The sequence below is a fragment of the Elgaria multicarinata genome, chromosome 6 (genome assembly GCF_023053635.1).
Source record: "Elgaria multicarinata webbii isolate HBS135686 ecotype San Diego chromosome 6, rElgMul1.1.pri, whole genome shotgun sequence".
NCBI lineage: Eukaryota > Metazoa > Chordata > Lepidosauria > Squamata > Anguidae > Elgaria > Elgaria multicarinata.
In genome coordinates, this window is record NC_086176.1 from 121,192,098 (window position 1) to 121,206,334 (window position 14,237).

At 56.9% G+C, this 14,237-nt stretch overlaps 1 protein-coding gene across 1 annotated transcript in view; it reads left to right on the top strand.

Annotated features, from left to right (window-relative positions):
- Window positions 1-374: 374 nt before the first annotated feature.
- RUSC2 (RUN and SH3 domain containing 2) overlaps window positions 375-14,237 on the top strand; it is a 55,533-nt gene continuing 41,670 nt past the window's right edge. The window contains 1 exon segment of the mRNA XM_063128359.1: window positions 375-389. The gene's annotated coding sequence lies outside the window, so the exon portion shown is untranslated.

A 14,237-nucleotide genomic window follows, 5' to 3' on the forward strand; every position in this document is an offset into this window, starting at 1 on the left:
TCGAGACGCTGGTCTTTCCACCACAGACAAGAAGTGGCTTTGAGCGCAAGAAGTAAAACTCGTGGCGATCTAAGCTAAGGGCAGGCGGCTGTCTGTGCTGCTAAACTGAGCCCTGCTCGGAGCTGTCCTGGAGTGGTTGTTTTGATATTCCCAGGACCTCGTGGGGCCTAGGCTAGAGTCATGCGTGTAGCATAGCGTGCATTGCTGACATTCCAGAGCGGCGCACACCCAGCCCGGCCCTTCCTGGTGCGCCGTTCGCTGCCTTGCTTGGCCTGTTAGTGACAGGCAGCGCGTGCTGGAGGGAGAGCCAGCTTGGGCTTGTGATCTGGCACTCACACGGGGGAACGCTCCTGCGCGGCAGCAGAGCCCGGCAAGAGGCTGACATCTGGGTGAGTTCTGAGCTGGTGGAGGCTCCTGTTCCTTTGCTCAGCGGGGTGTCAGAGTGCACCCCGTGCGCAACGGCTGGTGAGGGTAGCGAAGAAAGAAGGGGTGTGTGTCGCTGTTTCCACTTCTTTGAGGTGGGTTCTGTGCCGTTTCTAAGGGGTCAGGGTTGGTAAAAGCCCAGCAGCCGCGTCTGAGTCTTTGCACAGGTGCTGGACACGTTTGTAGGTAATGATGAAGACGTGGAAGGGTCACACTGCTGCTGCTGCTGCTGCTGGCCTCCACCCTATCCTTTCAAAATGTGCCTAGATGCCTGCTTCACAGCAGGAGGGGCTGTGCAGCCTTGAGAGAATTAAAAGCTAAATGGCTTTTAAATCTAAATGAAGTTAACACAATGGCAGTGTGTGTGTGTGGGGGAGTAGGACCAGGATACCTGAGAGAGCGCCTTTTATCAACCTATCCAGTCATTGATGTCGTCTGAGAACATGCTCCCGGTGGTTCCACATGGTCCGATGGTCCAATTGGAGTCCACCAGGAGAAGAGCCTTTAGCGTGGTGGCCCCCCTCCTATGGAACTCCCTGCCTCTGGAGGGTAGGCAGGCGCCAACTTTGTATTCCTTCCAGCGCCTCTGAAAACATTGTTCCAGGAAGCCTTTTCCTTTCATGACCAGCCACGATTTTATTTGCACTTTGTTTCTTTTAAAAATGTATTTTAATGTGTTTTTATTTTGTTTTTATTCTTTGTTCTATTGGTTCACCATTTGGAAATTCTTGAATGGGGAGTGGTATATAAATAGTGTAAATAATACAACAACAACAATAATAATAATAATAATAATAATAATAATAATAATAATAATTCAGTTCCTAAACGCTATCCACATCGACACCTGCCACCCAGTAATCCCAGTAGTAATAAATCTGGGGGTAAGGAGCGGCTGTTTCAGAGAAGCTGAACGTGGCCGTTTGAATGCTGGGGAGACGTGCCGGGCAGACAATTGGACAAGAGGGAAACGTTAAGGGAGGGAGTGTGGTGGGTTGTGAGCAATCAAGTGAGATGCAAATGAACATTATTACCCAAGCAATTCATGGATGGTGGGCCTAGAGGAAGTCTCTCCTCTGCAGAGGACAAGCAGTAGGGGATGACTGGTCTATTTGTGAACTTCTACACCTGGGGTGGGTGGGGAGGGCAACCGTTGGACTACAGCTCCCACCAGCCGCAGACAGAACAGCCAATGGTGAGGCATCATGGGAGTTGTTGGCCCAGACACCTGGATGGCCACAATTTGCCGGCCCCCTGCTCTGGAGAGCTCCATCAGCTGACCAACCAGCAACACTGAGCAAATAGGTCTTCCATGTGATTCAGCAAAGCAAGTCCTGTTCTTAAAATTAGTGAGAGGAAGTGACTCAGGCTGTAGCTTCCCCTGATGCAGCCCAGTTGGCCAGAACGGACCCCAAGGAAGGGCTTAGCCCTCACGTGAAAGTCAGTAATAGAGTGTTTCTGATCAGGTGCAGAGTGCCTTTCCGTCACAGGCCCACTGGAGAGTAGTTTTCCCAGGTCTGCATGTAGGGTTAGATCAAAGGAACTATCTCGATGTAGTGACAACCTTCCTCTAGCCGCGTGATCTTAGCATTGCTCCCTGATGTGTGTGTGAGTGAGACGAGAGAGAGAGAGAGAGAGAGAGAGAGAGAGAGAGAGAGAGAGAGAGAGAGAGAGAGAGAGAGATGTAGGTGCTGCTACTTGCTGATGCCTCGAGGGATTTGTTCCAGGACGAGCCTTGCAGAGCCTGGGAAGTGGGTCGGTTTTGAAATGGGGGCTGTGCTCCTCCTGAATGAACTGCATCTTTAGCTGAGTCAGAGTTTGGCAGATGTGCAGCTGCTGCTGGGAGGACAGCTAGGGAAGGCAAATTTAAACGCCCCCGTTGCCCCCTCCGCCCCCCTCCAACTGGCAAAGCAATGAAAATTAGGCTCAAGATGTCAAATACAGCTCCGAGAATCTGCTTCGAATTCGAGAGTTGACGCTAAAGAGGCAGATCTGCCTTTTGAATACCACATAGTCCAGCATGCAATTGGGCAGACACAGCTGGGAGCCTTCGTCTGGTCCTCCCAGTGCATTGCATGCTGGGTACTGTAGTTTTACTGTTTGCACTGTGCTTTGGCAATCCAGGCACCTTACTGTCTTCCTCTTAAAGATGGTTGGTCACACAGCGAAAGACCCAGGAAAGGCCCTGAGCTCAGCCGAGGGAGAGCAGCTCAAAAGATCGAAAAGGAAAAGGCACAATGGGAGCTGTGTAAGGGAGGGTGCCCATGCGGAAAGGAGGACAGGGCTCCTTTTTCTTTAACAGTTGCATTGAAAACGGAAATTCAGCAGGTGTCCTTTGTATGCCTGCAGCACCTGGTGAAATTCCCTCTACATCACAACAGTTTGAGCTGCAGGACCCGCTAGAGTGACCAGATGCAAGCTTTCATTGTTATGATGAAGAAGGAATTTCACCAGGTGCTGCATGCATACAAATGACACCATCTGACATTCCCTTTTCTATACAACTGTTAAAGATACAGGAGCCCAGTCCTCCTTTCCATATGGTCACCCTACTGTAAGGTATCCTGTAGCCATCTTGCTCCCCTATAGCGAGCAACAGACGGGTGTAACAGGGTGCCTTTGCTTGAAGCAGCTAGCAGGCTTTCCAGCTAGACATTCTTGGTGAGGCTTAGAGGTTCAGATAAAAAAATAATAACCAAGGTGCTAAATGGCCAAAGCTGGTGGCGCCGTGGCCGAACCTTGCTGTTTCTAGAACAATCAGAAGGAGAGGAAAGTTAATTGGGTTGGGTTACCAACAGCCTGCCTCCGGGGATTTGTGCTTCCCAGTTCCTCCAGCACCACAAGGCTAACACACACACACACGTACATACATATCTGCGCGTGCACACCCACCCACCCACCCACCCACCAATAAGCAGCTGTGAGGGAAGCTTGGCATGGAAAGATCCACCCCTACACCATAGGACCCCACCCCCAGTCCTCAGTCCTTTTTGGATCTTACAAGAACAGAAAAGACAAAACTGCAGGGGGACGGCTGCCACGACGCAGGCTCTGAACACCAGGCCCGGCCACGGCTACTCCCTGCTCAAGCCAAGCCCCACCGCTTGATACGCCTGAGGCGAGGGATAAAAAACCCCTTCCTCCAAACTATGTGGAGAAAGGGGTTAAATGGAGAAGGATGTCAATATATAAAATAAAACGCTGTGAGTTATATGTGCTGAGGTGAATGACTGTCAGAGTGGGTGCTAAATGTGAAAACTTCAGATGATAAATGCCAAACAGACACGTGGGATTTTTGTGGTAGTTAAAAACAAAATAATTAAAATGTATTTTTAAAAGTTCACAGGCTTTGTTTCAAATAAAACATTTAAAACCCTTTTTGAAACCTTTCATCCAGTCCTTTCACTCATTCACATACACGCTTTCCTTTCCCTCACACAATCTCTCTTGAGCTTTCTTTATTATCTATATTGATTAATATACATCAACTATGTGCACACCACACTCCAAAGACACCACTCTCTACACTGAACCTCAAATTTCCCAGAACTTAAGTACTCTAAACACAGAGAGCACTAAAGACTCTAAGAGGACCTCAAAAGTCTCCCCCAAATCCCCTCCGTCCTTCCCTTATATATCGCTCCTCCCCCTCCCAAGACATTCTGACTCCGCCCACTCAGGCCAATATTCTAAACTCACCACAGACTTACAAACCGCAGACATACATTTGGGAACTGACTTGTGGGGTGTAACGCCACAGGGGGGGTCATTGAAAGAGCAAATTTGGGAAGGCTGCTGTGTAATAAAGAGTCGATGCCAGGAGGGTGCTCTGGTGCCCTGGAATAAACAGAGGGTGGTTCACTTGATGTTTTGGTGGGGCGTATTGCTTGACGGTGCAGACCAGGTTCTGCTCCTAAGCTGAGCAGACCTGTCCCTGGAATCTGCCTGATGGCCAGTGTGGTTGTGACACCGGCTCCCTGCTAACTGGTTTGCAAATGGGGAGACAGCCTCAGGAATGCATGCATCTTTCCCGTATCCCTTCTGCTCCTTAGAGCAAATCTTCGTAGCCCCACTCCTGAGCTGAGAGACTAGGAGATTCCTTTGCTTGCAAGAGGCTCAGCTGGGGCTTGCTGTGCTTGCAGCTTCTGCGTGTGTCTGGCTAGAAAAGAAAATCTTTCCGCTTTTGAGTCAACCAAACATGCCTGCTTACATGCCTGGGGCCTGCCTGGGCCAGGGCAGCAAAACACAAGTAAGGCTGGCTGGTTTTGGGTCAGCAGCTGTTTTGCTCAGTGGGGTTTTCTGGCAGGAAGGCAGCTAAATCCCAGCTGGCCACCGTGCCTGTCCACCTGTCTGCCACAGGAGCTGCTGGGCTTTCCTTCAAGTAGCCCTGTACTCCAGGCAGCAATGCTGCAAAGGGAGCATCTGGCAGTGAGCTGTTTTTAACGAGCTGCAATGCTGAGCTGGACTGTGGCTTTGAGGAACCAAAGCCCAGGGGCAGAAGCCTTGATGCATTTATGCATCACACAGGATCACAGTGGTGGACATAATCATTGGTGCTGAGCAAGCATTGTAAATGCCAGGAGATGCTCTTGTATGATCGGCTGTAGGGCATGGATGGACAGGGGAGCAGTGACGTGACCATCCGCCTCTGAAATAGTGTGTCTTGCTCCATGAGCCTGGAAATGGACAAATGTCCCAAAAAGGACCTGGTGACCCAAACAGAAGCTACTTGTGCACTGTTGCTTGCACCTTTGTTTAAACTTTGGCTTTCTGTTACAGAAAAGAACAGCGTGATGGATTTAGCAATTTCTATTTATTGGTAATACTTATATACCTCTTCATATAATAAAATCTCTAAGTAGTTTGGTTTTAGAGATTGTGCATGTTGTAGACGGAGAGGGAGGAGTCCCGGCCTTGGGCTGCTAGCCAGTGTTTTGAAACAAGCCAAGCCAGGAGCCGATGGACCGGTGGGTGCTGCCATGCCTCTCACGGGCCAGGGAGATCTCTGGGTTAGCAGTCAGGGCAATGTGGAGGACCCACAGGTTCACAGAGACTCACACGGCTAGCCAGGGGAGTCGTGCTGCTGGTGGCGGCAGCAGCGGTGATGGGGCCACCATGCCTGGGCCAGCGGATTCAGTGCAAGCCTGCAGAGCAACGGCCTCCTGGCCAGTTCCCAAGCAAACCCGAACTGTGCCTGTGCCAGGCCCCTGGCAGAGGCCTTTGCACGGACACTGAGCCTTTTCATCAGCAGCTGGGCCTGGCTTCCCTGGTGGACAAGAGCTCCCTCTCTCCGCCTCCCAAACAGAAGCTCTGCAGACCGCAAGGGGGAGGAACCCGGCAGAAGAGGTGGGGGGGGCAGGCAGGGGCACAGTGGCTGACTGCTCCAAAGCATGGAGAGCAGAGCTGGCTGCTGGGCCTGGCATGAGGGCCCCTCCCTCCCTCCCTGGTAGCCAGCACCCTGCCCAGCAGAGGCAAAGGATTGTCACAGCAAGCTAGCCGGCCGCTGGGCCCAATACCTTCCCCACTGCTTGCTTCAGATGTTATTCTTACTTAAAGCTACTCATGGTATCTCTAGGCTGCCTTTCAGAGCAGGAGCCCCCCCCCCCCAGGCAGTGCACAACAGTAGCAAGAGCCCCCGGCCAACCCACCCTGCCAGAAACAGAGACCCCCATCCGTGGGGCTCCTGGGCACCATGGCAGAGTCTGGGGCAGCGGGCCAGGAAGAGACCTGGCCTCAAGGGAGAGTTTCTTCCAGGGCTGCCTGCTCCCTGCAAGCCAGAAGGAGCGGATTCTGCTTGCCCCCTGGTGAAAGGAGTGGTGCTGGGCCTGCACTGTGCACTAGGATGTACAGAAATGAAAGAGGAGTTCTGAACCCTGGCCAGAGCGCCCGCTTCCCTGCCCACATTTGCTGAAAGAGGGACCTTTGCCAGTTGTGCCTAAATGAGGAGAGCTGAGCTGAGCCGTGGCGGAGGTCGCTCTGAAGCTGCACTGGAGATCCAGAGGTGAACGAAGCGCCCAAGGCAGCTCCAGAAAGAAGCGAAGGAATGGAAAAGGCTGACGTGCTCCAGGAAGGGGGAGGGTTTCTCAGTAGGTAGGGTGGCCCTATGGAAAGGAGGACAGGGCTCCTGCAGCTTTAACAGGTGCATAGAAAAGGAAATTTCAGCAGGTGTCATTGGTATGCATGCAGCACCTGGTGAAATTCCCTTTTTGATACAACTGCTAAAGCTGCAGGTGCCCTGCCCTCTCAGCTTTAACTGTTGTGATGAAGAGGGAATGTCACCAGGTGAAGACACCTGATGAAATTCCCTTTTCAATACAATTGTTAAAGATACAGGAGCCCTGTTCTCCTTTCCATATAGTCACCCTACCCAGTAGGGCACCTGAGGTCAGGACCAGTTGGAATGTGTGGGAAAGCCACGGATCTCGTCCCAGCAATCAAGGATCAAAAGCAGAAACAGGGCAAATTTAAAAAGTGAACAGGAAAGTCCGTGGCAAGTGGCCGTGGCTGCAGGAAGAGGGGCATTGCCTCGGCCGTCAGCTTTGCAGGCTGGATTGGGGAGCCCGGTGGAATGGATTAGGCCCTTGGCTTCCTCACCCTGGCTTACATGGATATTAAAATTGAGGAGAGGTGCTAGTCCCTGGCGCTTTCCTAACCCCGTTTTCCTCTTAACCTTCAGATGCTGGTCTCTTGTGCCAAGCTTTTTGTCTGCCTGAATCTCTCAGCCTCTCTTTGACAGAAAGGTTTTCCTGCCCGCTTTTTGACTAGTTGGCATTGGTCACTTCAGGGCCCTTGAAAGACTGATAAAGACGTAGTGCTCTGCTCCTGCAATTCTGTTCAGCACTTGCTTAGGTGATATCAATTGTCTTTCCATTATCTGATCTGTAAATATTCCTACCCTCGCTGGTCCCCAAATTGCAAACACCCAATATGTTTATAGATGGTTAGTATCAGTAGACATTATTTATACAGTATGCTGTTGATATTTCATGAGGTTTTAGTGTTTTATGGTTGTGTCTTCTTGGTAGTTCCCTTAGAAATCTAGAAACGTTTCAGAACCACCACCACCACCACCCCTGGATTAAAAGAGAGGCCTGGTTTGCATGACATGAGGGTGGTTAGTAAGACATGGGGACTTCTTCCCCCGGCCCCCACATATGCCAGCCCGCCTTGCAGAATTTTACTGTCACCAGGGGCAGCTTGTGGTGACATCTGAAACTGGGAAGGGTGGCTGGTTGGGAGGCTTCACCCAACTACCCAACAACAGACCACGTGTGGTTAACAAGTCCTGGTGGCTTATTAACCACCCTCGGGTTGTGCAAACTGTACGGATGATATGGCCCAATGGAGACTTGTTAGGACCTGCCCCCTCACACCTTAAAAACAAAGAGTTGGCTGTCATTCACATCGCCTTGTGTTTTCACTCCCCAACTATCACGTGGGGTGAATCATTGTTATTCCCATTTTACAGATGGAGGACAGAGGCTGTGAGAGTGTGGCCACTGTAGTGGGGAAGGCATGTGTGTGTGTGTGTGTGTGTGTGTGTGTGTACTTGCGCATCGTGAATGTCTGTCTCCTGGATCCACCCCCATTTCTCGATCTGCTGAATCACACTGGCTGGAACTGTGTGTGCATGGTGTGTGTGTGTGTGCTGCCCCTCCCTTCCCCAAAGGGTCTGCTCTGCTTGGCTCCAGCCCCCCCAGCGTTTCCATCCGGGTGGTACAGATAAGGAGAGGCTTTAACTGCAACTGGAAACACTGAGGGTTAGTGCCAGCCATCCCTATGTGCTCCTGCGGGTGTGTGTGTGTGTGTGTGTGTGTGTGTGTGTGTGATTCAAAACGACAAGAGGGTCTGTAGTAAGAGAAACACTCTCTGGTGCTCTGGGGTATAAATACCCCCCCCCCACACACACAACAGCCTATTTTCATTCTCTGAATGCATCAGGCATTCAGATGTGAGACAGTGTTAAAAATAACCCCTGTAGACCAGCTGCAATGTGTTGCCACCAGATTACTCCGGGCTACTGAGCTCAGTGGCATTTTGCTTCTTGAAGTGGAGGGAGGGACAGGCTCCATGTCTTCAGGCCTGCCCCGGCTGTGCCTTCCCACGGAGACTGAACACTTGAGCTGCTGCTGGAGAAGACGCTGACAGCAGGGGCATTGCTAGGCCTGGCCCTGAACCTATTTCCCCATCCCCCCGTCCCCCCCACCTATTCCACAGTGTCCATTTGGGCCAGTGGAAGGTTTTTCCCCTTCTTCTTCTTCTCAGTTTAATTGCCCCGCAGGAGGCAATTTTGAAGGGGATGGAAGACAGGGGCAGAAGGGTTAGCTCTCCCCTGCCCACAAGCTGCAATACCCCCACCCACCCCCACCCTTGCCAAGGCCCTCTGCCAATCTTTCCCTGCATGGAAACTAAGCATAGAGAAAGGCTTTCCCCATTAGTTTAGGATGATCTGAGCCACATTAATTGAAAAATTTATTTTATTTGAAAAGGTTTAGATAAGAAAGTAATTTGGAGGGCTTTGCCTCCTGTGAAATTTAAATAAATCCTACTAATAATTTTTCAGTGTGCATTGATACAGGTATCAATGAGCCTTCGCAGATCTGGGTCTTTGGGCCCCCAATCCTCTAAGTGCTCAGCCATGTCCCTGCCCGGCAGGCCCTCGGCTGCTGCAGCCTGTGACCTGGACCAGGCCGCTCACCTACCCTGTGGCCTGCTCAGCCGAGGGGGGGGGCTCTCTGCTGGGGCCCCTGCAGCGCTCACTGCCCGAGTGGGCAGGTGGGATGGGGGCGTCCCTCTTGCCAGGCGCTGGGAGGGCGGTCTTGGTAGGGCAAGGAGTGGCCCCTTCCAGGCTCTGGGGCTGCTGCTGCTCATTACAGCACCTCGGCCTTGCTTAGGGCTGACAGGACAATGCTGTTGGCCCGGATGCGCTCTCTCTCTCTCTTAGCTGGGGGGGGGGGGAGGCAGGGCTGCTGCTGAGCTGAGCGGCTCCTTGTGGCTTGCTTCCCCTGTCCTTGAGTTACTCCACCACAAGCCAGCTGTCTCCCGCGGCCTCCCTGCCAGGTGCAGCTGCAGCTCCTTCGGAGCTGGCTGAGGCCTGACCTGTGCAGGGCTGGCCAGGGACACGAGGCTGCTTGAGAGGAAGGCCGAGAACCCCCACCCCACCCAGCTCCAGCATAGAGACACCAGTGACTGCAGGGGGTCCTTGACTCTGCCTTTAGCCCAGCAGGGGAGGGAGGGGAGAGGGGAGTCCCAGAAGGAGCAGAGAACGCCCCCCCCCCCCCCGCTGCATCTGCTGCCTGAGGCAGCCTCAGCCCCTGCCTCTGTGAGTGACTTGTCTGGGGAGCAAGGGGAAAGTCTGGGTGCTCCCCTTGCCCCCCTGCAAGAACATCCTTGTAATGGAACCAGGTGTACAGTTCTGGTCACCTAGAAAAGGGGAAAGGGTTTGGCTGACTGGGAAAAGGTGCAGTGAAGGGCGACGGACAGGACCGAAGGGCTGCAGCAGGTGAGGCAAGCCCCCCCCCCCATGTTTGGGACGGTTCAGCTTGGGAAAAGGGGAGACATGGCGGAGGGGCGCAACAGTGTGCCTGGGGGGGGGGGAGGCCGGGGAGCCGGAGGCCTTTTTCTGCCTCTCTCGTGGCCTGGGAACGCAAAGGGGCCGCCCCGGGAAGCTGAGTGGGGCGGACCCCAGGCAGCCCCTTCTTGCCGGGGCTGCACGCGACAGAGGCGGGGTGCCGGGCGCCCCCGGGGCTGGGCAGGACGGGCTGCTGCTGCTGCTGCGCCGCCCCTGGGGTCCTGCTTGTGGGCTTCCCGTGGGGGCCGCGGGCTGAACAGGACGCAGCCGGGCCCGGGCCCGGGCCTCCTCTTCTGGGGCCCCGCCGCGTGAGCCATGGCAGAGGGGGGAACCGAGCCGGGCTGTGGCCGGGCGGGAGGAGCGGCGGCGCGCGCCGGACAGGCAGGCGGGCGGGCGGGCAGAGGCGGCCTTCGCTCCTCCCCGCCCCCCGCGCCCCGGCGGGAGCGTGGGCATGCCCGCGACGTCACGGCGGCGGCGGCGGCGGCGGAGCGCGGATTGCGCAGCCCCGCCGCATTGCCAGGGATGCAGCTGGGAGGCGAGCAGGAGCGGCAGCAGCAGCAGCAGCAGCCGGAGCCCGACGTCGCCGCCCGCCCGCCCGCTCGCTCGCTGGCTGCCCGGGCCCTGCGCGGCGGGAGAGGCGCTGGCCCAGGTGAGCGGGGCGGGGGCTCGCAGGCCGCGGCTGTCAGTCCTGGCCTCGCGGGAGGGGAGGGGAGGGGAGGGAGGGGGCGCCGGGCTCGCGCCTGGCCGGCCTGTCTGGGTCCCGCTGAGCATCGCGGCTCCGGCGCGCCGCCCGCCCTCCGCCTTCCTTCCCGCGGGCTCTGGCGGGGAGGGCTGGGGGCGCAGCGGGGCGCGGGCTGCGGCGGAGGCCCCCCCCCCCAGCAGCGGCGGCGCCTTTGTGTGCGCAGGGTGTGTCCGCGGCGCCGCTGCAGAGCCGGGCTGCGAGCAAAGGGATGGAGCCGCGAGGGAGGGGAGAGAGGGGGGAGACATTGGTGCTTCGCCCCCCCCCGCGAAGGGAGCGCCACGGCCACACAAAGGAAGATGCTGCCGGTAGACGCGGGGAGGGGGAGCGGGCGAGGGGGAAGCGGCGGCGGGCGAGGCGGGCGGGCGACAGCCAGGCGTGGGGGGGGGGGAGGAGGGATGCTGCTGCCGCCGCGCTTCCTCCTGCTGCCGCACCTGCCGCGGCGGGCCTGGCCGGGCGCTTGGGCAGCTGCTCCCTCCGCCCGAGGACCCGGCCCGAGGAGGAGGCTCCGTCGGGCGTGGCCGCCGCCGCCGCCAGCCCCCCCCCCCCCGACCCGCTCGAGGCTGCCAGCGCTGCCGTCCTCGGCGCAGCTGCTTCTGGGCTGGAGGAGCGGGCGGCGCTGGGGGGGGGGACCCCGTTTCCCCCTTCTTCCTCCCGCAAGTCCGCGCCAGGTGGGCCGTGGACCGAGCGGGGAGCGGGCTGCCGGGTCAGGGAAGCCCCCAGGTTCGCCAAGGCGCCCGGAGCGGCCGCCCGAACGGGCTCTGTCGGTGCCGGGCGGGCTCAGAATGGCTGCCTGGAGCAGGGCCGAGGGCCCCGGCGGACCGGCCCAGCGGCAGTCTTGGACCCATCTCTGCTTGCAGGGTTGTGGCGCTGCGCTGCGGCCGGGGGGGGGGGCGTCTCCGTGCAGGGCGGGGGGCTTCCAGGCAGGCCCAGTGGGTTCGGGTGGGGGAGGTCTCGCGACCCTTAGGCGGGCGGCCCGGTGTGCCCTGGAGGGCTTCTGCTGAGCCGAGCCTCCCTGGGCCAGGACGCCTTCCCCAGATGGATCCCGAGCCACTCTTGGGATTCCCACGAGGCGCGCCTGATCCTGCAGGCTGGCCCGGGGCCCTGGACGCCACAGGGGTCGGGTGCTGCCGTGCGGAGCCCATCTGGAGCGAGAGCTCGTGGGGTTGCCCTTGGCAAAGCCGCTTCCAGCCTCAGCTTCTCCATCCGCAAAATGGGAAGAATAAAGGAGCTGGGTTCAGGGCTGCTGCGGATGAGTCCGGATTTGTACAGTTGCGCGATGCAGATTTATTCCTCTTGATGAGAACAGCAGCAGCAGCAGCAACGTCTACCTCAGTTAGCTTTCTGGGCCTGGGACGACATTCCCTCGAGAGCTTGTGTCCGGGTTGAATGTTGGCTGGTGTTTGAGGCTGAGATGCATCCCAGAAGAAGAAGCCGGGATTGCGCTCTCCCCCCCCTCCCCCCCCCCCCGGGAACGCCTTGGCCAAGCCGCTGGGCCTGTTTTCCTCCGGCTGGAGGGACGGTGGCTCCAAGCACAGGGCCCCTGGCCAGCCCTCCGTTCCCTCCCACCTCAAACTGCCCACAAGCCTGTCCACATGGATGAAGCGGGGGAGGGGGGGAGGGGAGGGGAGCCTCCCCAAGAGGCTCGACCCTGACAGAGAGATACATACCGCTTGCATTGCTGTTTTAATCTGCAAAGATCCTTGAGCCTTTCTTGCAGCTTCTTCCCTCAAAATAGCTCACGGTGATTCCCATTTTACAGGTGTGTGTGTGTGTGGGGGGGTTACCTGAGGCTTTCATGCCACCTGGGGAGCCGTTGGCAGAGGAAGCCGCGTCGGGCATTCCAGGCCCAGCTGTCTAACAACTGCTGGATCACTCTGGGCCCTGGCCTCCTCGTCCTCCCCAGGCCTGGCCTCAACGCCTTTTGAAGCGGTGGGCAGTGGGGTTCCCCTCCCGGCTCCCCGGATTGCAAAGAGGGGGCTTTGGCGCGGCAGGGGAGGAGCTGCCCTCTGCCGGGTCAGCGCAATACTCCGTCTCGCTCAGGAGGCCTGCTCATCAGCCGGCATATTGAGGCATTTGCTGGGCCCCCGTGGGCCCCCGAGGCGATGTGTTGCTTGGCCCTCTGGGCACTTTGCTTGTGGGCTCACCTGGAGGCGGTTGAGGCAGCCCCCCTGTAATGGGTCAAGAACTGCCTGGGCTGCAGCTCATGATGGTGCCGGCTTGGGAGTGCGAGGGGGAGGGGGCGTTTGCAGCTGCCCCACCCGCTCACAGGAGCACTTGTATGCTGCTGCAGCTGGGACGCAATAGGCTGGGGTCTGAGCACCCGCTGGGCTCCCTGGCTCATTACGGCACCTCCCCTGGGTAAGTCTGCATGGTGGTGGGGGAGGGGCAGCTGCAGCAGCATACCACCTTACGACCGGAGTGGGGGTGGGGCAAGTAGCAGTGGGTGCCGGATGGGGGAGGGACACCCAGGGGCGACTGACCAGTGCCCCCCCCTGTTTCTGGAGTGGGGTCTGTGGCTCAGCATTCTTGCACTAGCTGGCAGCAACGTCTCTCCAGGGCTTGAGGCGGGCTCTTTCTCAGTGTTTCCTGGAGAGAGAGAGAGAGAGAGAGAGAGTTGGGGGTGGGGGTGAAGGTGGGGCCTTCTGCAGGCCAAGCCAGGCCTCTGCCCTGCAGCCATGGCCCTCCCCACTCGGTGCTGTTCAGTGCTGTGCCTGTATGCGGTGCCAGGCTGAGCCTCTGCCTTCTTCTGTCCTGTGGCCCTCAGCAGCAGCAGCAGCAGCAAGGCAGGGAGAGGAGGCCTCTCTCTGCCCAAAAGTCCTGGTGAGCTGCTGCCAGTCAGACCGGGCAGCACTGGGTTAGATGGACCAAGGGAAGGATTCCGCAGGGCACAGGGCAAGTCAGCGTGTTGTTCTTTTGGGCACAGCTGCCCCTGGCAGGGAACAGCATTTCCTTCTCTCAGGCCTCTTCATAACAACCCTGTGGGGTAGGCGGCTGCTGCTGCTGCGGCTGCTATTCCTGTTTTACAGACAGGCATCTGAGGATGAGAGAGAGCAGCTTGGGAAAGCCAGAGTTCAAATCTCTCTTCAATTAGAAACATCTGAAATCTCCATTCAGTTAGAATTGGTGGCTTTGCCCCCTCCCCCTCCCTGTATGCTCCAGAGGGTTCCTCCGCCATCGGAGGTGCAGCAGGTAGCTCCTGGAAGGGGCCTTCTTTGTGGTGGTTCCCTCGGCGTAGAATGTTCTGCCCGGGGAGGCTGGCCTGATGCCTCACGCGATGCCTTTTTGGTGAACGATGTGCCTGTTTACCCTACCCAGTGCCTGTTTACCCTACCCTGTGCCTGTTTGCATTCTCTTCCCATCCTTATTGCTTTACTATGATTTTATTAGAATGTAAGCCTATGCGGCAGGGTTTTGCTATTTACTGTTTTACTCTGTACAGCACCATGTACATTGATGGTGCTATATAAATAAATAAATAAATAAATAATAATAATAATAATA